The 25,233-nt window shown below is 37.4% G+C and overlaps 1 pseudogene across 1 annotated transcript; it reads left to right on the top strand.

Annotated features, from left to right (window-relative positions):
• The first annotated feature begins 21,647 nt into the window (after positions 1-21,647).
• LOC147902383 (uncharacterized) lies at positions 21,648-24,890 on the top strand (annotated as a pseudogene). The gene is made up of 2 exons (XR_015540894.1): positions 21,648-21,787; positions 22,963-24,890. The product of XR_015540894.1 is annotated as an uncharacterized LOC147902383 (transcript).
• Positions 24,891-25,233: the final 343 nt, after the last annotated feature.

The raw sequence follows: 25,233 nt of genomic DNA, 5'->3' as shown, positions 1-25,233 counted from the left end.
ATTTTCTTGCAGATCTCTCATCTTGGTATTATAAAGATACTAGGATATACTCCAGTACCTCCATTTTGGTTCATATGCACTTTTTGGAATGGTGGAACATTGCAAGACTTTATTTCACTCCATTTTGAAAGAGCATTGGTGCTTGCTGAACAACTTGCTCATTTTGAATTACTGAAGAAAAACATAGTGCATATTATCGGTGCTATCTTGAAAACAATAAATGTTGCGCACTCAAATCAAATACACAACAATCTTCATCCATCTAAAATCTTCCTTCACTTTACTAATACAACAATTTATGTGGGAGTTCTAGGTTGGTCTATAGCATCAACAACTGATGCTAGAGATGTCAACAAAGGTTTGATAAAATGCAATATAAACATTTCACAAATATAGATAATCATAATGCCATGATAGAATTCAAAAAGCATAATCCTTGGTTGGCACTAGAGCTTGTTAATGATGCAAATGCTATGCCATACAGTTTTGCAACAAACTCGTATGTAGTGGGTTACATAATAAAGCAGAGGGCAATTATGATGGAGCCTTAAGTTATAAAGCAACAAGCTCTTTGTTAGGGTGGTCAACTCAATTTTGACAGCAAGACAAACATATTGCTAGTATCACAAATTATGAAAGATGCGCATAATCATACTCACTTTCTTGTTTAGACAATCTTTGACCACAATTAGAATGCAAGTGGCTAACAACATCTTGATTTACTTTACTTGCTTTAGTTATGAAAACAAGTCCACTTTGTATACACTTTTCCAACAAGAGAGTCCATCATAAATGCAACACATGTACATATTACATTGACAAAAATAAAGCTTGCTTCTAGTAACTTTGTAAATTTAGAATGTAATACAGGTACAAGTTATTTCTCTCTTCATAGGTGTTTTTGTACATGCTATGCTTCTTTACTTTCTTTACACATGATGTTCTACTATACACTAGTAGCCAATTAATTGTTGATATTAGAAATATTCTATAGGAGTAACTTTGTAACAATGTATAGGCAATGTATCATATTTTCTTCATTTATTTCTTTATTTTATAAGGAAAGTTTCAAGAATAATATGACTAACTACCTTCTAAGGAACTTTTTGCTATGATGTATGTGTCAAGATACATTAAGATGGCATGCAATCCAACTTCATTAAACAAAGTCTTGTAGATAGTAAAAATCTATGAACTAGAGCCAAGAATGCAAGGTGTTGCATTTGAGGGCTTAGTACTTAATCGCTATGGAACATATGATGCATTCAAGACTTCATCCTTCTTTAATGTTCGTGCGGACCTCACAAATGGAGATGGTTTAGCAACTATTATTGTTTTGCTACAATTTACCCTGATTGCTCAATATGAAGGGTACTTGCAAAGAGGATATCATATTAGGTTGGAAGCTTTTTCCATTGTTCTAAAGCAAGTAGGAAAAGATAAAGGAGATGCAAATGTCATCATCTGAATTGTAGTTGGCACTCGAATCCAATAGTTGCAGCAACAAGCTATTAAGTTACAATTTTATCTAGACTCATCAATAAGTGAATTAACTGGTACTACATGCAAGCGTACTGAGGGTACTATTATTGACAATGGTGGTGGTAATGTGGGACTGAAATCAACATTGCATGTCCTCAAGATTGCGGATGGAATTATAATGGACGATTACACTTCTGTACATTCTTATGTTAGTGTTCAGAGCATTTTGCTATTTGACCATAACATGGTAATGAAAATTGCAATGTTCACACTAAAAAATGTTGGAATTAAGATGTACACGACAACTAAGCACCTACAGTTCTTTCGATCAACTATACTTGCACCCATAGAAGACAAAGAAAATATTGAAGATCTAAAGAAATTTGTGCCTTTTTGGAATCAATGAGTAACTCAAACTTAGGTATTACAATTGAAAGTAAAGTCCACTCTATAAATTGCAGTACAACACTAGTGAATGTTTTTGGTAAACTACATGCTCGCTATAATATGCAGAATCAATCAGATGCAGCAATGACAAGAGAGCTTTGGTTCATACCAACTAATAAACTATTCTATACATGCTGCTCAAACTCTGGAACATCGTTATAGATGAACAAAAGCAATCATAATACTTACTATTGTTCTAGTTGTTGTAAAGCTGTTATGCCTAAAAGAACTACATTATTGTATGGAATAATCAAAGATTCAGAAGGTGATGAGCACAAAGTTCATATTGGAAATGACTTAGCACCAATGTCTCTTTCAATATCAACTGCTATTGATGCTTTCTTGACATCTAAGTAGGTTGACTTCCACAAACAGATTAACAAGACTAGGATTCATGCCGAATTCATAGTTAGCAATACTGGATCCATAGTATGATATGAGTCTATTAACAAGAAAAAAAAGGAAGCGTAGCTGAAACACAGAGAGAGATTTCTACCAATCTTTACACTTATACAAGAAATGTAATGTAATGTACAAAACTCAGTGTAATGTTGTGTTTATGTAAATATGTAAACCATGGTTTAAATGCTTAATATAAGTATAGATCTTTTACAAGTGTCTGTAAGCTTGCTTAAAAGTTAGAAAGCAACATTTTATACATGTTTCCTTTATGTTACCATGTTCAAATTTTAGCATACTCTAGTAGCATCGTTTCTTATAAATTAGAAAGAAGCATCTTATGCATGTTTCCTTTATGTTATCGTGTTCAATTTTTAGTACATTCTACTAGCATTGCTGGCTTCTTTTTGCAAATATCTCCTCTATTATTCACAAAAAGAAAGATAAAAAAACTAAGATCTTTTAATCTCATAGTAGCCCTAATTGAATTCGTTTGTGTAGAATACAACTTGCTAGCATCTTTATAATTACTGCATTATTAAATCACTTTCTCACCTTACTACAAACTTGTTTTTCTTAGACAAAATATCATATTTTGCTGTATTAAGCATACATGTTTGTGTTTTATATACATTGCTTATTTGCTTCTTTCTATAATACTTGAATCTATCCTTAACACATTGCAATGATTTTTATGATTATTCATGTGCAAAAGTACATATGGATTATACACAAATTGACCTTGTTTGCTTGTGTATTTAAAGCATGTTTCCAATACACAAGCAATTGGAGTAATTTGCTACCTAAACAACAAAAGCATTGACATTTGTAAAGCACTATGATGAGATAATGGACACAACATTGACTCAATCTGACAACAAAATGGGCTATATTGTGTATCCAATCTCCAATATAGTATTTTGGTAATTTCTTGTTTGATACAATAAGATATCTATTGAAAATCACTAACAACATCAGATGAGCTAAGAAAAAAACTAGTAGCAAGTTTCATAGAATGCAAAATAAAAGGTGATGATGAAGCTAGTGATGAATGCTATTGAAGATACTTATCTCATGGCATGCTATCAACTTTACATGGTGCTAGCTACACAAGTGAATACCTACAACTAATGAGACTTCTAGCATTAGAAGGTGGTCTCTAGGGAAATGCACTTTTTGGATATCAAAGCAATTTAATTGCACAATAGCAATATGGTCATTAGTTCGAAAGAAAAACTATATCACATATACTTGAAATACAGAAGTAATATATCTTGTTTCATGATACATGGAACAAGGAGGGACACTTTGAGCCATTAATCAAGCAAGCCAATATACAGGACTATTGGACATCTCCTGTAGATATGATCCTTGTGACTTGTACTCATACTATAAGCTTAGATGAAACTTTGCTTCAAATGCATCTACATAGAATCCATCAAATCCTTTGTCGAGAGAAGTTCCATCCACATCTCTTTGCGATTAATTACTAATCACAAATACAATCCGGGTGACTACTTATTGGCATTGCATACATTTTGAATGATGAGCTTAAAAAGCCTTGAACTATGGACAAAAGGAGTTGCTACCTTCCAAAGAGCTATTGAAACAAAAATGCTATAGTGCTAGATGCTTTGCACTACTACCTTCTCGATAGCAACCTAAAAGACACACAACATTTCCATTGTAAATGAGTTTTTCTCTCTCATGTCATGTAGTGCTACTAATGGAGGACTTTGGGGAGACTTCTTAATGGCATATTGGGTTGGCCATGTGCTCAAAGTAGACATTGCAATATCGTCAACAAGCAACATCAAATAAATAGCAAGAACTATAGACTCAGTTTATAGGAATACAATACATCTAGCATATACTGACACAACAGAAGGTGAACATTATGAACCAATTGTACATCTTATCGATGATAGCAAATGCACATAAAAAATGATCATATTGATAATAAGATCCAAGAGCTAGTTTGTAAGAAAAATAAACATATACAGAAAACAAGAGAAGGATTTAATGAGAACTTAGACAATCAACTTTTCCAAATACACGACAAAAATACAAAGTTGCTCTAAAAATAAGTTACTATTAGATTCTCACAAAAAAATTCACAGCTACAACTCACAAAACCACAAATCCAATGCCACTTAGCTTACATACTATTAAAAAGAAAGCGAAGGAAAGGTAAATATGATACTAGTCACAGATGAAAGAAAACAGAATAAGAAGCTACTCATGAGCTAAGAATTACAAATGTAAACCAATGGAATGATGAAAGAACACCATTGTAGAAAAACTCAATAATGAAATCGGACACACGTACAAAGAAAACACCATCAGCATTAAAGAGTACTTAAACATCATTACTAAGAAAATAGAACAAGAAGCTACTCATGAGCTAAGAATTACAAATGCAAACCAATGGAATGATGAAAGAACACCATTGTAGAAAAACTCAATAATGAACTTAGACACACGTACAAAGAAAACACCATCAGCATTAAAGAGTACTTAAACATCATTGCCATTGCCATTACCATTGCCATTGCATGCTACATTGGTACAAGACTGCTACACATGGATCCTATTGCGACGTTTAAGTACCGATGTTTAGCACGTGCGGCACTAATCGTCGGTATGAAAAGCGCATCTTGTAAAGCGTCGCTATATAGCGACTTTTAAGTGTCGCTATATAGCGACACTGAGATACTATTTCATAGCGACATTTTCCAGAGAGGCTTTTTACTCATATAGGCCTTAAAAGTTAGTTTTTTCCAATGACAAATTTATTTAAATTTTCATACATGTTTGATCTTTTGAGAGAATAAAAATATGAGAGCATGTATATCAAGCCTTTGAAGCTCATATATTCATGTCCAAGTTTGAGATGAAAAAAATCAATGAAGAGCATATACATCAACTGTTTCATCTTGAGCCAAGTCTAAGGCACCAAACAAGTCTATCTCCAACTCTATATTGAGTTGATCTCCTATATCATCATCGTACTCTAGCATCGTACGTTCACCTAAAAGTACTTGATCATCTTCTTCAATAAAGTGTGGTGATTCTTGATGATCGTTGTCTTCTTCCTCAATATCATGATCTCCATCTTCCTCCTGTGCGATGTCATTATGCGCATCTTCCTCTTGGCTCATATTGTGATCTTCATCTTCTTTGCTAGATTTATCGGGATCAATTGGATCCGGCATTGGTAGTGGCATCTCCATATCCACATCTCTATCTTCAAAAATTTGCTTACTTCGTGGTGCAACTTGGATCACGTACCACCATCTTGGATCAGAACGATCTGGATGAAAAACCACCTATATTGAAGATGGGTGCCAGATGTTCTCACTACAAATTAATCAACTTAAATTGAAGAAAATGCAATCAATGCGATTTGATAGTAAGCATACCTCACAATACCACAGATCTTGAATATAGCATTTCTAACATCTTCTTGTAAGCACCCTTTTATTGTAAATGGGAGGATGAACTATCAAAGCAACAGAGAAGTCATGTCAACATAATCATAATTACGCTAACACATCACAATTATCGGTACACTAATTGTACAGCTTAGAATACCTGTAAGACCTTGTGCCAATCATGGGACTTGAGCCCACTAAGCTTATTATCCTTTGAAAATTCTCCTTTCAAGCAACGCATGTACCCTGTCAGTGTTTGTAAAGAGGCAATGTCTGCCTTGACCGCTGCCTCCTTCCTCGTAGAGAGGATCCATGTTGCTTTCGGGAAATATGTCTCCTTCTCTTATGCTTATGCCTATGCTTATGCATAAGACTCCTCTTATGCATAAGCATAGGCATAAGCATAAGAGAAGGAGACATATGCTCATGCTTATGCTTATGCATGAGCATAAGAGAAGGAGACATATGATATGTCTCTTTTTCCCTCTTTCCTTTCCCTCTTCTTTTCTCTTTCTTTCCCTCTTTCCCCTTTTCCAATCTCTCTTTCCTTTCCCTCTTCTTCTCTCTTTCCCCTCTTCCAATCTCTTTTCCTTTCCCTCTTCTTCCTCATCTCCTCTTCTTTCTCTTTTCCCTCTTCTTCCTCTTCTTTCCCTCTTCTTTCCCTCTTCTTCTCTCTTCTCCTCTTTCCCCCCCTCTTTTCCCTCTTCTTCTCTCTTTCTTTCCCTCTTTCCCCTTTTCCAATCTCCTCTTCTTCTCTCTTCTCCTCTTTCCCCCCCTCTTTTCCCTCTTTCATGCTCATGCTCTTATGCTCATGCATAAGCATAAGCATGAGCATATGTCTCCTTCTCTTATGCTTATGCATAAGCATGAGCATATGTCTCCTTCTCTTATGCTTATGCATAAGATCTTATAAGCATAAGAGAAGGAGACATATGCTCATGCTTATGCTTATGCATGAGCATAAGCATAAGAGAAGGAGACATATGCTTATGCTTAAGCATGAGCATATGTCTCTTTTTCCCTCTTTTCTTTCCCTCTTCTTCTCTCTTTCTTTCCCTCTTTCCCCTTTTCCAATCTCTCTTTCCTTTCCCTCTTCTTCTCTCTTCTCGTCTTTCACCCCCTCTTTTTCCTCTTCTTCTCTCTTTCCCCTCTTCCAATCTCTTTTCCTTTCCCTCTTCTTCTCTCTTCTTTCCCTCTTTCCTTTCCCTCTTCTTCTCTCTTTCCCCTCTTCCAATCTCTTTTCCTACAGACAGCCTTGTAGGAGGAGACATCACGATCTATATGCTCTAGAGGACTTTGATTCCTCTCAGGCGACACCTGAGGGGACTACCCCTGGTCTGACTCCTCTCGGACCTAGCACTGTGACTACCCCTGGTCTGACTCCTCTTGGATGTAGCACTAGGACTACCCCTCGGGGAACTCCTTTGCTAGCCACGCATGGCTTTGTCGGGAGTCCCGATGAGTGTGTAGCACAGATGACTGATGAGGAGGCAGCGAGATTCTTCTCTCTACTATCTCAGAGGACCTCAGTAATTCCCTCCCCTACACCGACGGCTGGACCTACTGCCCAGCCGTCCCCTCGTGCCCCTTTGACTGAGGGGTCATCACCTACGCGTGCCTCTCATAAGGGAAGGAAGAGTATGAGGGGTCACTTATGTTGTGCTGACTCGAGAGGTGTAGACGAGTCAGCACACTCACATCCCTACAGGTCTCCATTTGGTCCGGAGACACAGTATCAGTCAGGTCCCTTGCCCTCTCCTACTCCAACTGCTACTCCTCGCTCCGGAAGCACTCGCACAGCTTCCACTCCTTCTGACTCTGCTACCATGAGTCCTCCTTACTCATCAAAGGATCTCTCCTATTAAATCACGGCTGTCGGAGAGATAATAGAAGATAGAAAGGGCAAAGCAGTGATGGCCACCATGAGGTGGTTGATGAGCCATCACTTTAAGAGCGGCATTGCTACCGATTGGCGGTATCAAGATGACCAAAAGAAGCAAGCGGTCATCGATGAATTAAAACAAAAATACCCTAACCCGCCAAATTGTGAGTTTAATGAGAATTATATGCGAGAGTGCATGGTTTGGTCTTAAAGCATCGTAGATCAACCTTGCGTACTTCCATCGCAAAGGAGATGGCTAAACCCAGTTGGGTAGACAAAGCTGATTGGAAGTTCTTCAAGAAGCAGAATAGGGACCATCCCAAAATGTTCGAGGGTCAGAGGAGTGCTGCGAAGAGACGGCTGAACATCGTAGGTACTTTGCACTTTGGTGCAGGCGGACGGTTGGCGTTCGAGGCAACCGTGGTAAGTCTACTTCTTCTCATTTAATGTATTGTTCTATTTGTTTTACTACATATCACATGCATTTTATCTAACTCTAACTCTCGTAAATTGGATTACAGTAAGCTACGATGGGTCGTCTTCCTACAGATGCAGAGACGCGATGCACATTTCGCATAGGAACAAAGCCGTGGTTTATTGAGCAAGATGCATAGGGAGCGACGGTTGATTGGGCTAAGGTGGTTGCTCACACGGTATAAGTCTACTCCTACTTGTAATCTCATTTTTTAAATTATTTTATTCTTTAAGTTCCAATCTAATTCTCAATTTATATGGTTCACTCTTAGGGTCAAAGCTCGAGCGTCCCATCACCGGAGGTGAGCGATCACCACGGCCAGGGATCAGACGCACATGACGAGGATCAGGGAGAAGACGAAGCTCATGAGGACCAAGGATCCAGGCCAACAAGACGAGGACGATGAGGACGATTTGAATGAGTAGTAGTAGTAGTAGTAGAAGTAGCAGTTTGCATATACTTCACCATGTATGTCATTTTATATAGCTCGTTTGAGCCGCTCGTTTGAGTGATTTTGTATCACCCTTTTCGAAAGGATAATTTTGTAACAAACAATGTTGTATATGTTCAACATGTATATGCTTTTGTTGCTCGATCATTTCATTTGAGCGATTTTGTATCACCTTTTTCACGAGAAATTTTGTAATAAAAAACATTTTTTTGTAATTACCAAAAAAAAACATTAGTGGGGCAAAACAGGGCTTGCTATGGCCCTGTTTAGCCCCACTAATGCTTTTTTTTAAGTTTTGTTAATCGTCGCTATATAGCGACGTTTACCAGTGTCGCTATATAGCGACGATTATCAGTGTCGCTATATAGCGACGATTATCAGTGTCGCTATATAGCGACGTTTATCAGCGTCGCTATATAGTGACGCTTTATAGCGATTGTTCTTTTTTGATGCTTTTAACGACTTTAATAACGATATTTGCACCCGTAAATTTTTTTTTTTAATGTAAAAAGTGTCGATATTTTCGTCGGAAAAGGGCCTATGCCTTGTAGTGAGAGTGTGTCACTTTGTGATGAGTTTTTCTCCTCGATAATAAATGACAAGTCACTTGTAAAATATAACTAGTGTCCAATAGCGCATGAGGAGAGCTCTCTCTCCTCCTTAATGGGTTTCCTTCCATAGTCCTATGGTTGAGAAATGATTCAAACATAAGTGAAAGAATATGCATTAACTTTTCTAAAATGCATTCATGCTTGCAAAAATTGGGCAAGAAAGATCCTTGTGCTTGCCAAGGCATTCATTTTTTGACCCCCACCCTTGTCACTTAAACTTTTTGTAATAGATAGAATTTCAAAGTTACATACCTAAATTTTTTTAATTTGGGACCTAGAGGGTGGGCAAGGAAGCTTGAATGCTAAAAATTAATCACACCTTGGAAAATTCAAATAAATGAACCAACAAACACAAGCTTATAAAAAGAGAAGGGACAAATTTAAAATATTTAAAATCCATAGGATGCACAAATTTTATAGGTCATTTACATATAGTGACTTACCCAAACATATATAGTGCCTATTAAGAGCCAAAGACATAAAGTCCTGTATTGTGTGCTCAAATAATAATAATAATAATAATAACTTTAATTTTGAAATTTCATGGTTGGTTATCTTTGATTGGAACTAGCTTGCATTTTACAATTCGTAAGAAATTCTTCATTAGGCCAGATTTCGACTCAAAAATTGTCCCCTTTGACCATTTTGCACATGTTGAGTGAGCTCAAGTAGGGCAAACAAAATTGGACATGTGTGCAAGTCTGTGGCAAGAACAGACTTGCGTTTGAGGTACCAAGCTATTCCATATTAATGAGACCTGAAAGGCATGTTGTGGTTGGGACTGCTACTGATGTAGGATTGGAGAACAACCTCTTTCACATCTCATAGCCTTTCTTACATCCAAAAATTAATGTGTGCATACAAGATATTCCATCCCTCTTTTTGAATTCTAACTTCTAAGGGGTTCTTGGAGACTTTGAATGATGACTTGCTTTCTCATTTGTTGTTTTGTTTGGGGAAGAAAGGAGCGATGAAGACATTGCTTTGCTAGAATGTCTTCCCTTGTTGTTGATAGAATGCTTGTGAAGATGAATTCCCTTGTTGCTTATTGAATGCACTTAAGATATTATTGCCTCTTTCATAGTCAATTTTTTGTGGTGAAGGGAGATTTTATTTTAGTGACTCTTACCATGTTTTTTGTTAACCTTTGAAGGTACTTGAGCAACTTGAAAGTTGGATTCATTTATCAAGCATGACTAACTCACAAAAGTATCTTGTTTGTTTGTACTGAATAGCTCATTATACAAGTTTCTATGGGCATAATTTTATTCAACATGCCATTGAGAGCTTGTTATTTTTCTATATTTGTGGTCTTTTGGAGATGAGGCCACGTAACTTTGTAGACTCTTTGCATCCTTCTTGGTGTGAAAGATGATGAAGGAAATGAAATGCCACTTAAACTCGACATTTACTCTTGTGTCACTTCGCAATCACGTGAAGAGAAGAAAAGTGAGCAACATGATAGAGAATTGGAAAAGATGCATTATAGAGTTGAGAATGAGTGTATATGGGTTGGTTGCATCCAAAGTGGAAATTCAACACATTTACAAGAGCACGAAACTCAACCTGGAATCCAACAATATTTTGTTTATGGCTCGTAAGATTTTGTTTTTTCCTTATGAGCCTTCAATGATGTATTCTATTTAACATCATTTTCTTTTCTTTGCAAACATTTTTCCACCGAATTTTCAAGGAGAGTGGAGGCACTCAGACAAAGTTGATGAAGAGCTTAAGATGATCAAGGTCACCCTTGTGGAGAATGATGCCTTATTTGAAAAGGTTCAAACTGAACAAGATTGTACAATGCATGATTTGATACTGTAAATGGATCCTTCAAGCAGGAGGTTTGAGCCATACAAGCTTATCTTGAATGTAAGGCCATCACAAGGTGTCAAGAAGAGAGAGAAACACAATTTACTATGTTTGTAGATTCTCCAATCATACAATGTACTATCTAAAAATATTTTATCTATTATAATACATGATTCCTTTTAAAAAAACATTTGTACTCAACTCTTCTTTTTGACTCAAGTGTAAAAGATCTTTACATGATTGTCAATAGAAGCTTCAAAGTAGCAAGCATATATTTTGTTTGTAACACAATAGAATGAAGATTTTATTTGCAAGAATATACTTACGTGAATTCTGAATTTGTAGACCTCACAATTATGAGCATTTTGATTTTAACAATACTAGAATTTGAGTTGTTCTTTTGGAGATATCGGTCATCAAATGAAAACTATTGTTAAAGATAATTTTAAACCCTGCAGTACAAAGGTACCAAAAAAATCATTTCTAATATATTGTGAAAATAAAAAATAATATAGCCAAGGATGCTTTGAAAACATACTAGACTAGAAGAATCATAAAAAAGATTTCAAGCCATGGTACATGAGCACAATAAAGTTAAGACCCTTTTGTAAAATACCCGTTGTGTGAATACTATGGATACACTAAGCAACATCAACAACAAATCCCATTAGCAGAGCCAAAACAAAATAGGGCACTGACTTATGCCTAAGTCATTGTCTTGGAATTGAGTTCACACATGGAACAACAAGTGGTTCTCCACAATTAGCTCTCGAAAATCAACTCCAGGGTGAAGGTGATTACACCAATATGGGTTTGGATCAGTTTCTTGTGACCCTCAAAGCGTTTTTTTCATAAACAAAAGTATAAATACATGAAGAAAATACACACAATACATGAGAAGAATATGCACAAGATACAAATTGAAATAAACCACAAACCAAGTACAAAAAAGAAACCTTGCCACACAAAGAAAGGAATCAATAAGAAGTAATAATATCCATGAGACAAAACAATGGCCATAAAAAATAAACAAAACTCAATATTATTGCAACTCTAACCCCACTCCTTTAGTTAACACATGTGAATCTAATGGTTGCACTTAAATTGCCAAGTCACCCAACAGGAGGAACATGAAAAACAAGTGTAGAATTGACTTGAGGAAGAGAATACAATAAAATCTTCCCAATTGTTAATCCAGTGAGGTCTCTCATTCTTCTTCACGTGACTCAAAGAGTGTCATCAGACTACTTGCAGAGGATAAAGTATTTTGGGAGAAATGGTGGATGGTGGATTTGAAGTCATCATGTCAAAATAAATATTAAGGAAAAATAACTTAGTTATCACATAAGTTAAAGCTAACTAAAATAGTTTGACACTCTTGTTGTGTAGAGATTTCAATTCTTAGCATTTTTTCTTTTGACATCTCTATAATTTGAGCTACCGTTTGGGAGATATGGTTATTTTAGTGTTGGATCAAGAAAGAGACAGGGATCCATGGAGCACTTAGGTAAATCTAATGAGACAAATTTACCCAAGCACTACATGTTGTGTGTGTGTGTGTGTGATAAGTGATTTGTAAGACAATGGCGGATGTGGTCTTTCAGCCACCTCCTTTGGTATAACAACTTTTTTGTTATTGTGACACCTTGTACTTTTAGGTGGGTTTTTATCCCCTAGGGGGTTTCCCACCTCACTAATATAAAGCGATAGTCTTAAAAAAACAACTAGAGAGAGAGTGTGTGTACGACCACTTGATATCACCATAAGCCTATGCTTGCCTAATCGACGACAAGCCGATGGATATTTTTTTAATTAATAACTATTTTAAAAAATGCAAATGGGGCCATACCTTGGTGGTTAAGGTGCGTACGGGTGTGAGAGTGTGTGTCGGTTGGTTCAAACCCCATCTATGCCTCGATGGAAAATTTTTAATGTGCAAAAAGTGGGCATCTAAAATTTTATAGTGTTAAAGGACAGAGGGTAGAGTGGGATGGGAGTAGGATTCAATAAACGCTCAGGCAAATTTGACAAGCTCGAATTTGCTTGGGCGCTTGGTGAAATCTACTCACCTTTCCCATCTAGTGTCAAACAATAGAGTGGGATGGGTATGGAATTCACCAAGTGTGTAGGAAAATCCAAGCTTGTTGGATTTGCTTGAGCGCTTAGTGAATCCCACTCTCCCTTGGATACTAAAACGCCCATATCTTCCAAACTGTGGCTCAAATCCTAGAGCCATAAAAAGCAAAAATGCTTGGATTTGTGAGCTCTAGATGTTGATAGTATCATCTCTCTCTCTCTCTCTCTCTCTCTCTCTCTCTCTCTCTCTCTCTCTCCTCTCTCTCTCTCTCTCACACACACACACACACACACACACACACACACTTTTTTTTTTGTGAGAATACACACACACACACACACACACACACACACCACACACACACACACACAATAGTTACTAGGCTACTCCTCTTGGGTGCCCTTTGTAATCTCCCACTTCCAAACACACAGAGAAAATAAGAACAATAGTTACCAGGCTTTCGTTTTTTGGATGCCCTTGTTAGCTTTGTGTACCCACTGAATTGGAAGGAAGTAAAAGGTATCAAGAAAGCTTAGTTGTGGTGGTAGCAAAAAAATATTTATGACTTGTAGGTTTTTACCCTTTCTTTTCTCCATTGCAGTCATTAGTGTGCCCAACGATCCTTCCCTTCCACAAGCCATGGACCCTTTTCTTAGCCTTACCTCCGTGTAGTCATTAGTGTGCCGAACAATTCTTACCCTTCCACAATCCATGGACCCTTTTTTTAGGCCTGACATCTCTCTATGCTAACTTCAAGAAGTCATAACAAGGATAACAACTACGACAAGAGTTGTAAAACAACCAATACAAAAGCAACCACATCATGGTGGAGGCAATGACAATGCTCCAAAGAATGACATAGAACAGGAACGTGTATGGAGAGGAGGATTCTTTGTGGACATTCCATGTCATCAATCTAGCCCTAGCATCATCACAATTCAGCCTAACACATATGATGCAATAATGCAAATAGAGATTCCTTTGTACAAACTATGTAGTGGCGAAGCTGGTGTTTCTCAATCTATTGCAGTTGCGGTACCCAAAAGCTTGAAAGAAACTGTAGCTCCTTCCTTTGTTTTGGTTCTATGGAATACAAAAAACTTTAAACCATCCTTTTATACAAGGTTGGAAGAAACCCTAACCGTTTGCTATGTGGCAAGGCTATGCCTTCATGGCAAATTTTTTCATGCCCAAAAAGGGGGCATTTATTCTCATCTCGTGTCAAAGGGGAGAGGGAGTGGGATTCACTTATTTGCCTATCCGTTCAATGAATCAATCTACCCTTGGGATACATGGGCATTTAAGTGTCAAAGAGGAAATTGGGATTCTCCAAGCGCTAAGGCAAATCATCCAAACTTATTGGATTTGCCTAGGCGCTTGTTGAATCCCACACTCCCCTTTGATGCTAAAATACCCCTATCTCCCAAATCGTGGCTCAAATCATAGAGCTGTAAAAAGGAAAATTGCCTAGAATTTTAAGATCTACAATATGAGAGTATCAAACCTCTCTCTCTCTCTCTCTCTCTATATATATATATATATATATATATATATATAGTTATAGTTATAGTTATAGTTACTTAGGTGATTTATTGATTTATGTGTTCCAAATAGGATGCTCATACACTAGACTTCTATGGGAAATGGTAGGTCAACTATAAAAGAAGCTTGCTTCACATGATCACTCTACAATACTAGTCAAACTAGTGAGTACAAAATATGACAAGGACTCAAGAATAAGAACAAAAGGAAAAAAGGCAACCCAAGGTATGAGACCTACAAGAAATAAGTATTCTAAAGAAGGCATGAATGATCAAATGTTATGTTCCATATATTTGTTTCATAGGTTGTCTTAAGAAAAATTTAAAGCATGTGATTAAAAAGGGGCATTTATTGAGTTGTCTTACTTTGATTGCAAGGGTGAGATGGATCCCCATAGTTGTGTTTCTCTGGTACCATGAGGCTTTTGAAGTACCAGCTAGCCACCCAAGAATTAACCAATGAATCAAAATCTTTGGTCGCAAAAAATTTATTAGGTGTGGAACCCAAGTGAGCAAGATTTCAATTAATTCCTATCTTTTGTAACCAAGAAGAGCCCCATTACACACATTATGATAATGTGATAATGAATACATGAACTTGAAAAGTCCATAGCCATGCCACCTTTTGGGAGGATGTCCAATACAGAGAAATCCAAATTGGCAAAACTTGCCCATTATAAAGGCATTTTGATTGATATTATCCACCATCAAGATTCAATTCTAATGCACATAGGACCACTCTTGACATTCCTGGGGCCCATAGTCCTTCCTCTACATAGCATCCTCTACATAGCATATAGACTACACCTTAATTCTTTGAAGCCTACATGGAATCTTTCATTCTATGATGTGGAGGTGCCATGTAGGATTTTGGTCATAACTCCTTGTGTGGGCACTTTTTGAGTCAAAACTGACCTAATGACTTGTATCCCTATTTATCGATAAGATGATCCAACAATCCATGTCCACATAGAACAAATACTATGACCCATATTCTTGTAATAGTAAAGGAGTCTTTAAGTCACTTTGTAAGTTTGTAATTAATGCAACGTCTCAATAGAGGTTTTAGAATTGAAATTGGATCATAGCATAATAAAAATATCCAATAACAAAACAAATAGATATGAAAGCACATAGTTTACTCTACCATGATATTATATAGTGCATGGACTCAAAACTAACATGTCATAGATGTATGTTTTTGTCACAAGATAATGCTCTTAGAAACATTGCTTAAAGAGTTCAAAAAAATGACCTATAAACAATACAAGAACTCAGGATTGGCATACATTAGATGGGAGTGTAACACATAGTGCCTATAAAGAGCTAACTACTTTTGGAAGGCTATAAAAAGTTCATTGCTTTTAATTTACATTGGAGGTGTGTTCTTGTTGGCAATGTTCAATTGAAATATTATTTTATTTTGTATCTTTTTGATAGTTTGATTTAGCAATCCATGTGTAACCACCACTATAAATGGATTCATTCAATGTAGATACTTTTAAGCTCTAGAGTTACTACTCTTCCATAAAAATAATTCACAAACAAACTTTATCTTTCCCCAACCAAAAACCTAGCTTCTCTCTTGCCTCATCAATGAGTATTTGAGTGCATATATTTAAACACTACACTATGGACCGTGTAGTGATCTATGAGTAGCATTTTGATGGGGGCAATGCGATATTGTGACATGAATATCTTATAGCATCAAGCATCATGAAATATGAAAAATATGCCAAATCAAATAAAGTTCAATAATTTTATTTGAAATAAATGAATCAACCCTAGATAAGATTCTTTCGATGGAGAATCACTTTGACATGTCTATCTTGTGGAAAAGCTTTTTTGATTGTGCATACATAAGTATTGAACAAACAAATAAACTAATTGTCATACAAATCGATAAACTTGAAGAACTAATCATCAAAAAGCTTCATGAAGCATAAGTACACACTTCAACAACAAAATACAAAAATAAACATTAGAGGAATCAATGCTTTTGGGTAGGAATGGGTTTTTATAATTGATCACTTTTGGAGCTAGATGATTTCTATATGTGACAACATGTGAGTGGCATTGTTACCATTAATGCAAAAATGCAAAGAAAGTATCCTAATTTCACAAAGAAGGAAAAGTAGCAAAATGTGAGAATGTGAATTTTTTGTTCCTCCCAAATCATCAGCAAACAAGGACAAGGAAGGCACAACCCCACAAACTTTACACAATTGAATTTTTGCTTTTACATCTGTAAACATGCATACAACAATAATTTTCATGGTGTACAATGTGGTTTATTTTCTACATCAACATACCAATTTTATATCACATATAACTTTTCAAGGGAAGGAGAAAGTTGATTCATAAATGATAGCAAAAAGGGGGACATCCATAGGTACAACTAACTTTGGAAACTTTTAAGCAAACGGAAAAATATGAGCTCTCTCTCTCTCTCTCTCTCTCTCTCTCTCTCTCTCTCTCTCCACATGCACGTATTTGTGCGTGCACACATGCATGTATGCATGCATGCACACACACACACACACACCCCTCAAATAAATAGTATATGCAAACACATGAACAAGTAAATTTAGCTTACCTAGTATTATATTGTCTGTAATCTATAATATCTATTATGTTGTGTAATGTGATTCCATTGTTACTGCCATCTCCATCTCCAACTTACAAATACACATTGATTTTCTAAGCATGAGAAGAGATATTTTAAAATACAATCAAGGAAATGTTTCAACTAGTGATGCAACCAAGCAACAATATTATCATTTAAGATTAAAGCACGGATTAGCCAATGGAGGGAAGCAAGAGATAAAAGTCATGGAGGTAGGAGGTAAAGGGAAAGAGGAGTTAAGATAATACTAGAGATAGGAGATAAAACCTAGGAATGAAAATTCCTTAGTGATATATGCATGGCTCGAAAAGAGGCCACCTAGTAATGCCATATAGTTTGAATGCCCAAGCGTGTTGCTTGGGGGTAAGAATGTAGTAGTGAAACTTAATGACTAATGTGTGTAGTTTGAATAAGCAGATAAGAGGAAACCAGGTTTATCGGCAATGCAAGCTATAATTTTTTAAAGCTTATGTACTCTTTCACTTGAAAGTGCATGCTATAGTTTTTAAGCCTCACATTACAATATAACATTTTCTAAATGGGTTTACAAATTACCAAGTGCACATGTGATAATTTGGTTAGGAAAGGATAAAAAAACCCTTCAAGATTGTCTTACTGAGTAAGAACACAAATCAAAAACTTATTCGCATGGAATAACTTTCTTTCATACTACAATGTAGGTTTTTTGGCTCATGCCTATTAATTGTTGTTTGGCCACACTGGCACCACTTTACAACATCTAATAGGAAACTCTTCCACAAAGAAAAACATCATAATTACTACTTTAGAAAAGTTTGCCGCATCTCTAATGAATGAAAAACTCAAGGTTAATTGCAACACTTCAAGTATTTATATGCCTAGGTTGAATCATGGATATGTATAAAAAGGAGGATAATCAAAATTACCAATTCTACCAACTTATAATACCATACAATCAATTTCCATTTAGGCAAATATGAACATTAATAAAAGTTCTCTTTTTACGAACAAATTGTAAGTTTTTTTTGAATGGATTTTGGTTCATAGTACATAGACATAAGCCATTGCAAAAAGTGTTGCCTTTTGTAGCTCATAATGTGGCTGAATTCATAAAAAGCTACTCATTTTATTTGTTTTATTTAGTTCTATGTTTATTTACTACATACGAAATTATGCACAAATCACCTCAAACAAGGTCTTATGTAGCTCATCATGTGATTTAAATAACATGTGATGTATCTTATGCACAACTTTTCTGCTGAATTATTTGTTCCTTCGAAAGATGACCTTCCTTTTTGACTTTGATAGGTTTTAGCTACGCAATTTCATAGCAGTGTGTTCTCTTGAATGAATGTCCAAGAGGGTTATAGTGTTTAAGTTCTGTTCTCATCTAATTTCATTGAACATGGACAATTAGTGAGAAACAAATATTCTATTCCTCTTTGTTGTCTGTCATGTAAACACACAAACTAATAGGCATTAAAAGTGCAAAAGGTTGGCACAAAGAGAGATCAATTTTTTGACACTTCATAAATGATGTGATGTATGCTGTTTTGGAGAGGAGCACAAGTTGGTAAATAGTGGGAGGTGTGTATTGGCTCCATAGATTGCATTGCAAGTTGGCAACTCTTGTGTCACAATTTGATATCTCTTTGGATGCTACAAATAACATTGGACCAAATGACCCCACTGGAAGTTTGACATCTATTACACGAAGAAGCATGTGTCATTACTTTTGTTGTTTTTCTTACGTAATAAGATTATCCTCACTTTTGTTGGTAATAGTAGGAAAATTTCCACTTGCAAGTGAATCAGATCTTTAGTCTCTTATGGCTGATTTTTAAAAAGTCACTAATTACTTGGTCTATAAATTCAAACATGAAGCATTAATATGGAGGTAATGCTATATTCTCTCTCTTTCTCTATTGCACTAAGTGCTGAATGAATGTGATTTATTAGTGTAGGTTTTTTTATGGCTCGAAATTTGTCTTGGTGGCCATTAGGATCTTAGAATAATTACAACAAATAAACAATAGGGGAATTTAAGGTGCACTATCACTTTTATTAGATATTCAATATGTAAATATCAACATACAACTCAAGTGAGCTTTTAGAGCGATTATTAAATTTGAGGATGATATTGGACCTCACGATAGATTATGCATTTATAGTTACACAGACAATTGGGGCACGTGCGCATGCGCCCACCTTGGATTACCTAAGGAAGTGCATAAGTAATACAAATCTTGACCCCCTTTATGATTATATTTTTACATTATTAAGACATATACATACGTGCATGCATACAAATGGGCACACACATGGGCTCGACAAACAACTTGCAAATAATCAAAGCCAAGGCAATGCCTTTTTTTTCCGACACATTTTCCAAGGCAATGCCTTTTTTTCTGGCACATTTTCCAATAGATGACTTCAAAAGCATGTATGCATTATGCGACCCTATTGGAGGAATTGATATGACCCCGATACCACATGGTCACATCCTTCCACATGTTGACTTTGTTTAAACAAGGAATTCCCTTTCTTTTCCCCCCTAGTTTGTCTTTGTCTGGGCATTGGTTTGGCATTTGTTTGTTATAAACTAAGACTTTTGGGCATTTGTCTGGGCATTGGTTTGGCATTTGTTTGGCATTTGTTTGTCTGGGCATTGGTTTGGCATTTGTTTGTTATAAACTAAGACTTTTGGGCTTCAATAAGTCACATTTCTCCCACCACCGTGGGGGTGTAATAATGCGTTCCCACTTTTTTTCTGGGGTGTCTGTCAAGAGATTGGTGATCAGTGATTGCATTTGCTGAGGGAATTTTTCAACTATTTTTATTATACCCATTGATGAGGGTAGGATTCAGCAGGCCTGGTTTTTAAGCTAAGTTGGACTCATTCTGTCCTGTCTTCAGTGAAGAGTAGCTACATGCTCTTTCTGAGATGGAGTTGTGATTCTGTAAAATTAATTACACAGAAGATCTTCTCATCTTTGCAGCTGATTCTGTTTTCTGTTTGAAGGTTAGAGAAACTGCAAGTCAATCAAATTAATTGTGATCTTTAGAGCCGATTCTGTGTCTTCTATGTAAACAAAGAAGCGATACAGTTAATTAAGCAGAACTGTTGTAATCTGCCTGAGTCTGTGTTTCTTCTGTAAAAAGATAAGAGAAAAAATTCAAATCAGTCTGTTGTAATTTGTGATCTTTACAGCTGATTCTCTGTCTTCTGTATAAAATTGTGAGAAACAGTCAATTAAGTAAAGGCTGTTGTCATCTTTACAAGCTGATTCTGTCTTCTGCATAAGTTTGTGAGAAACTATTTAGTCAATTACGAAGAAGCTGTTGTGATCTTTACTGCTGATTCTGTCTTCTGTTTAAGGTATGTCATTTGTAGAACAATTCTTATTGCAATGCCATTTTTGTTTACAAAGCTTACCAAAACCTTTGCTTCATTCCCCACCATCATAAGCCATCTGCTTGTAATTTGTCTGCAATTTGCATGTAGACCAAAATTTCTGATTGATGATTGACGGTATGTGTGGGACACAATTCAATCAATCAAAGAAGCTCAATTTGCAGACTTTTGCAAAGGCCATAGCTTATTGCCATCTTCTCTCCACAGAGCTTGCCACCTTTTTCCAAAGAGCTTCTGTTTTTCATCCCCATCACCACAGCAAAAATCTGATTGTAATCTGTCTCCAATTAGCTCAAATAATCGGATTGATGATTGATGTTGAGAGAGCATCTGAATCTGCAATTCGCTTGGAGATCAATTGCTTCGATTTCTGATTGCTGATAAATGCCATGTGTGGGAATGGTTGCCTGGTCCTAGATTCCCTACGCCCAAGCCAGACAAGCTTTTTTCGAGATTTGCTCGGAAAGTTTCACTTGCATCAAGTTTCTTCCTTTTATCAGTTGAATTGCTGGCTTGATCTGCCATCTCCACCTTTCCAGCAAAGCTTTTTTTAATTCTTGGAGCACTCGCCATAGCCTGGAGCTGCTCGAGAACCAATTCTGCATCATTCCCAGCCGCTGTGTCAAGCTTGCAAGCCAAGAATCTGCATCTGGTGCTTATAACAAATTTCGTATCTAGATTATCGCCATAGCTGTTCTTTTGCAAGCTCGGAGCCTCATCTTTGAGCGAGAATCTGCATCTGATTTTGTCGCCACAGCTGAAGCTTGCACCTGATTTTCTGCTGCTCGAGCTTGAATCCTCATCTTCGAGAAGAAATTGCATTTCTGTTGTCCGCCCATAGCTGCTGCCGGAGCTCCTCCTTTTGGAGGTATCTGGGCTGCATCTGTGGCGAAGCGCAAACACTTGTCGACATACCTGGTTTCGAGCAAGAACGGGCATCTGGGTCGTCGCCATAAGTGCTCCTTAAGCTTGCAGCGTCTGTTTTGTTGGGTGCTGGGCATGAATTTTGGCCGATCGCCCTAGCTGCAGGCAACAGATTGTAGCTGCGAGCACGCCGGATTTCTACGCACGACGCGATCATCACAACTGCCCACGAGTGATAGCAGCAAGCATCACCGTCTCCCGCAGTACTGCTGGAAGAGATCGGCCGTGAGAGGTGATTTCTTCTTCCGCATTTTCATTTCATTGCGTAGTAATGCATCAATTCAGCCGTTGTGCTTTCCAGTTCCATGTTAATGGACACCCAATTCGATTCCTCACGCTTCAATTCTCAGCCCGCTTATTTTTTCTTTGATTTCTGCTCACGATCTCTCAGAACATTCGCATGGAGCTCCTGATGGGTCTTGAATTTTGTGTACTACCACCTATCCGGAAGAATTTTGAAGGCGTAGCTACTCATCGAGATTTCGCAAGTTGACTTCTTAGATTATCACGCATATGTTTTTGTAAGCCGGCGCATCGTGTCATGCTTAGCATTCTGAGCATAATTTGATGGGTTGCACTCCTGAGTGAATTAAGGATCAGCAATCGAGCCCAATGTGGTATTCATACTTCAGTAGAGGAGATGGTTTCTGGTTGAATACATAGTGGATGTCGAGCTTTAATTACACGATCTCGCTTACACATTGGACCTGTTTAATGGATAGTGAGCATCTGGTTGAGCTGTGATTATAAACCAAGATAATCTCTATCATTTTCTTTTTCTTCTTTACGACTTATGATTAGTACCGTGAACTGGTATCATCCCAGCCTCTCTTCATGACTGACAAATTTCTCACCTTTTCTTGAATAGGTCGTATCACCAATCTTACAAAATATATAGCTTTCTGAACCAGCAACCATTGTTTGCTGTAAAAGATGTTTTGATATGTAAGTAGCGCTTCAAATGAATGGCACTATCTTTCCGAGTCTACGGTCTTCCTTTTTATCAGGCTGCTACTTTTTGGAGACCTGTGTAGCTTCCATAAAATTTGACAGGCGACAAAATCACTAGGTCACTATTTTGTCCGGAAGCGTTCAATGCAAGGTTTAATTTCAGTGGATGACTTAGTTGGCATCTCTCTGACTTTCACAACTTTGTATAGAAGATTGCTCATACATTGTGGTCCCTTTCTTTCCAAAAATGTTAACGTGGGAATCTGGGATGAGAAGTTCGTATTCCTGATTGCCCCTTGTTCTCCTATGCAGCTGGGATCAATTGCGCAGGCAAATAACATATTTTGCGCGCACACAACTTTTTTGACTTTGGCTTCTTATTCTTGAATTCATGTCGATCAAGAAAGTCTTGAAGGATTTACAGTCCTGTTCTAATATCATGTTCTCTGTTTGCAGATTCCGGGAGGGAGATTGAGTTGAAAATCACATGAACATTTGAGTGTGAAAAGCCAGTGTTAAACTTTGTTCCCAGCGCTTTATAGTACTTTTGCAGAGTTGTTTGCAATCCCAGATGTTCCTGCAATACAATGCAGCTAGTCATTTGGAAAACAACAGAACGTGTACGATGCCAGGTTTAGTGTTTTTACTGTAAAGCTAGTGAGAGATGACAGAAGCCAGATGTTGGGCGATGCAGCTAGTGTGTAATGTTCCATGCAAAATAGGCTGTCACTTAAGCAAAGCAATACAGGATGATGTTCATAATCTCTTCCACATGGTCGAAATGCAATAATATCTTGTGTTTGAAATTGTGAGATAGCACCTTGATTTATAGCAGTATGCCATGCCATATTCCTTTGATCTGTGTACATGGTGGGATTGTTTCTGAAAAGGAAGGCCTGAGTTTGATTCAGGTTTCAGAAGTTAACATTGATGAGTACATGGTCTCACATTCCAATCACTATGGTACCAAGTAGATTATTCTGCATGTCTGGCGCTTTAGTCGACACAGATCACGAGAAGGGAAAAATACATTTGTCCGTACAGGGGAGACATGACCAAATACATCCTTCTGAAGACTCTGCTGTGATATTGTCACACACATCACATTCTGTTGACTTTGTTGAAGGAATTACAGCTGTGGATGATACTCCTTCTCTAGCCACAGAGAATAGACTGGCAGATGGAGATGATGCACATTTGGGACCCTGGAGAGAAAAGGCAGCGGATGGGTCATGGAAGTACATATGGCCAGATGGTGTCATGTATGAGGGTGAATTGTGCAAGGGAGTGAAATCAGGAAATGCAAAGATTGCATGGCCGTCAGGGGCAACATATGAAGGGAGTTTTTTGAATGGGTGCATGCATGGAGAGGGAACTTACATTGGAGTCGATGGTGCCACTTACACCGGGAACTGGATCATGAATCTGAAGCATGGTTTGGGTAAAAAACGTTATGCTAATGGGGATGAGTATGAAGGTTTCTGGAATCAAGGGAGGCGAGAGGGCCGTGGCACATATAGATGGGCAAATGGGAATGTGTACACAGGAGACTGGAAAGCGGATGGCATGAGTGGGAAAGGGAAGCTTACTTGGAGCAATGGGGACTCTTTTGAAGGACAATGCTTTAATGGAAAAGAGCACGGTCATGGTATTTATAAATGGGTTGACTGTAGCTGTTATGTAGGTACGTGGAGTAGAGGTCTGAAGGATGGGAAGGGAACATGTAGGTACGTGGAGTAGAGGTCTGAAGGATGGGTTCTGCCAAGACATGTGGGATTCTTACATGGTCTCTCCAATACAGCTGACGGGGAGAGTTTTTCTGGGAAGAATCGACAATCTTATGGACTTCGCCGTTCAACATCATCTGATATTGTGAAAATCACAGCACATCAAGTACGTAAGTCAAGCCAGGCATCTATACCAGAGACCTCAACAAGTAACTTCTTAAGGAAAGCAGGATCTTTGCCAACTACGGCCGTATCTCTTGAAAGAAAATGGAGTTTGGAAGGTGCTCTTGAGAAGCTCCTTGTAGGGAATTCATCTTTGCTAGCAGGTGAGGCTATTTGGGAAGATGATGAGATGAAAGGAGAAGAGACGATGTTGCCCATTGTTGAGAGAGAGTATGCCCAAGGGGTACTCATAAATGAGCTTGTAAAGGAGCCTTTATTATCGAAACGTTCAAGGCGCCATCACAGACGCCAGTCTAAGGACATCAAAAGGCCAGGAGAGACAATTATCAAAGGACACAGAAGTTATGATCTTATGCTAAACCTGCAGCTTGGAATCAGGTTTTTTTGCTGAAACCTCCATCTGTCTGATCCTGTGAAAGGAAATTTTGTAAATTAACACGCCCTTGTGATTTGGGACTTACTTTTTGGCAACTGGCCTTTGAATTACTGTATTGTAAGGATTTCATGCAAGAGTTTCAGAACTGGATTCAAATTTTGATGTGTTCACATTGAATTTGGACTATATAGTATAAATGGTGAAGGGTCTGGGCTTGCATTCTGCAGGCCTTCAAACTCAACAAGGCTAAATTTTCATGTCTTTGGATTCTAATACATACTAGAGAAAATGTTTCATTATCCTTGTTGGGTTCACAAAGTTAATGTCTGATTGACTAGGATAGATTGAATGTGGGTGACTTGTGATGGGGGTTGCCCAAAAAATTGCTATAGTTGGTGCTAACTATTTTCATTCTTGCCCTTTTGGCCAGCTTGTTCCTCA

Source organism: Dipteris shenzhenensis, chromosome 4 (assembly GCF_047967505.1).
Source record: "Dipteris shenzhenensis isolate YYH24624 ecotype China chromosome 4, Dip_SZ_1.0, whole genome shotgun sequence".
In the NCBI taxonomy this organism is placed as follows: domain Eukaryota; kingdom Viridiplantae; phylum Streptophyta; class Polypodiopsida; order Gleicheniales; family Dipteridaceae; genus Dipteris; species Dipteris shenzhenensis.
The sequence above is the reverse complement of the archived record's forward strand: the minus strand, read 5'-3'. Positions and strand labels throughout refer to the sequence as shown.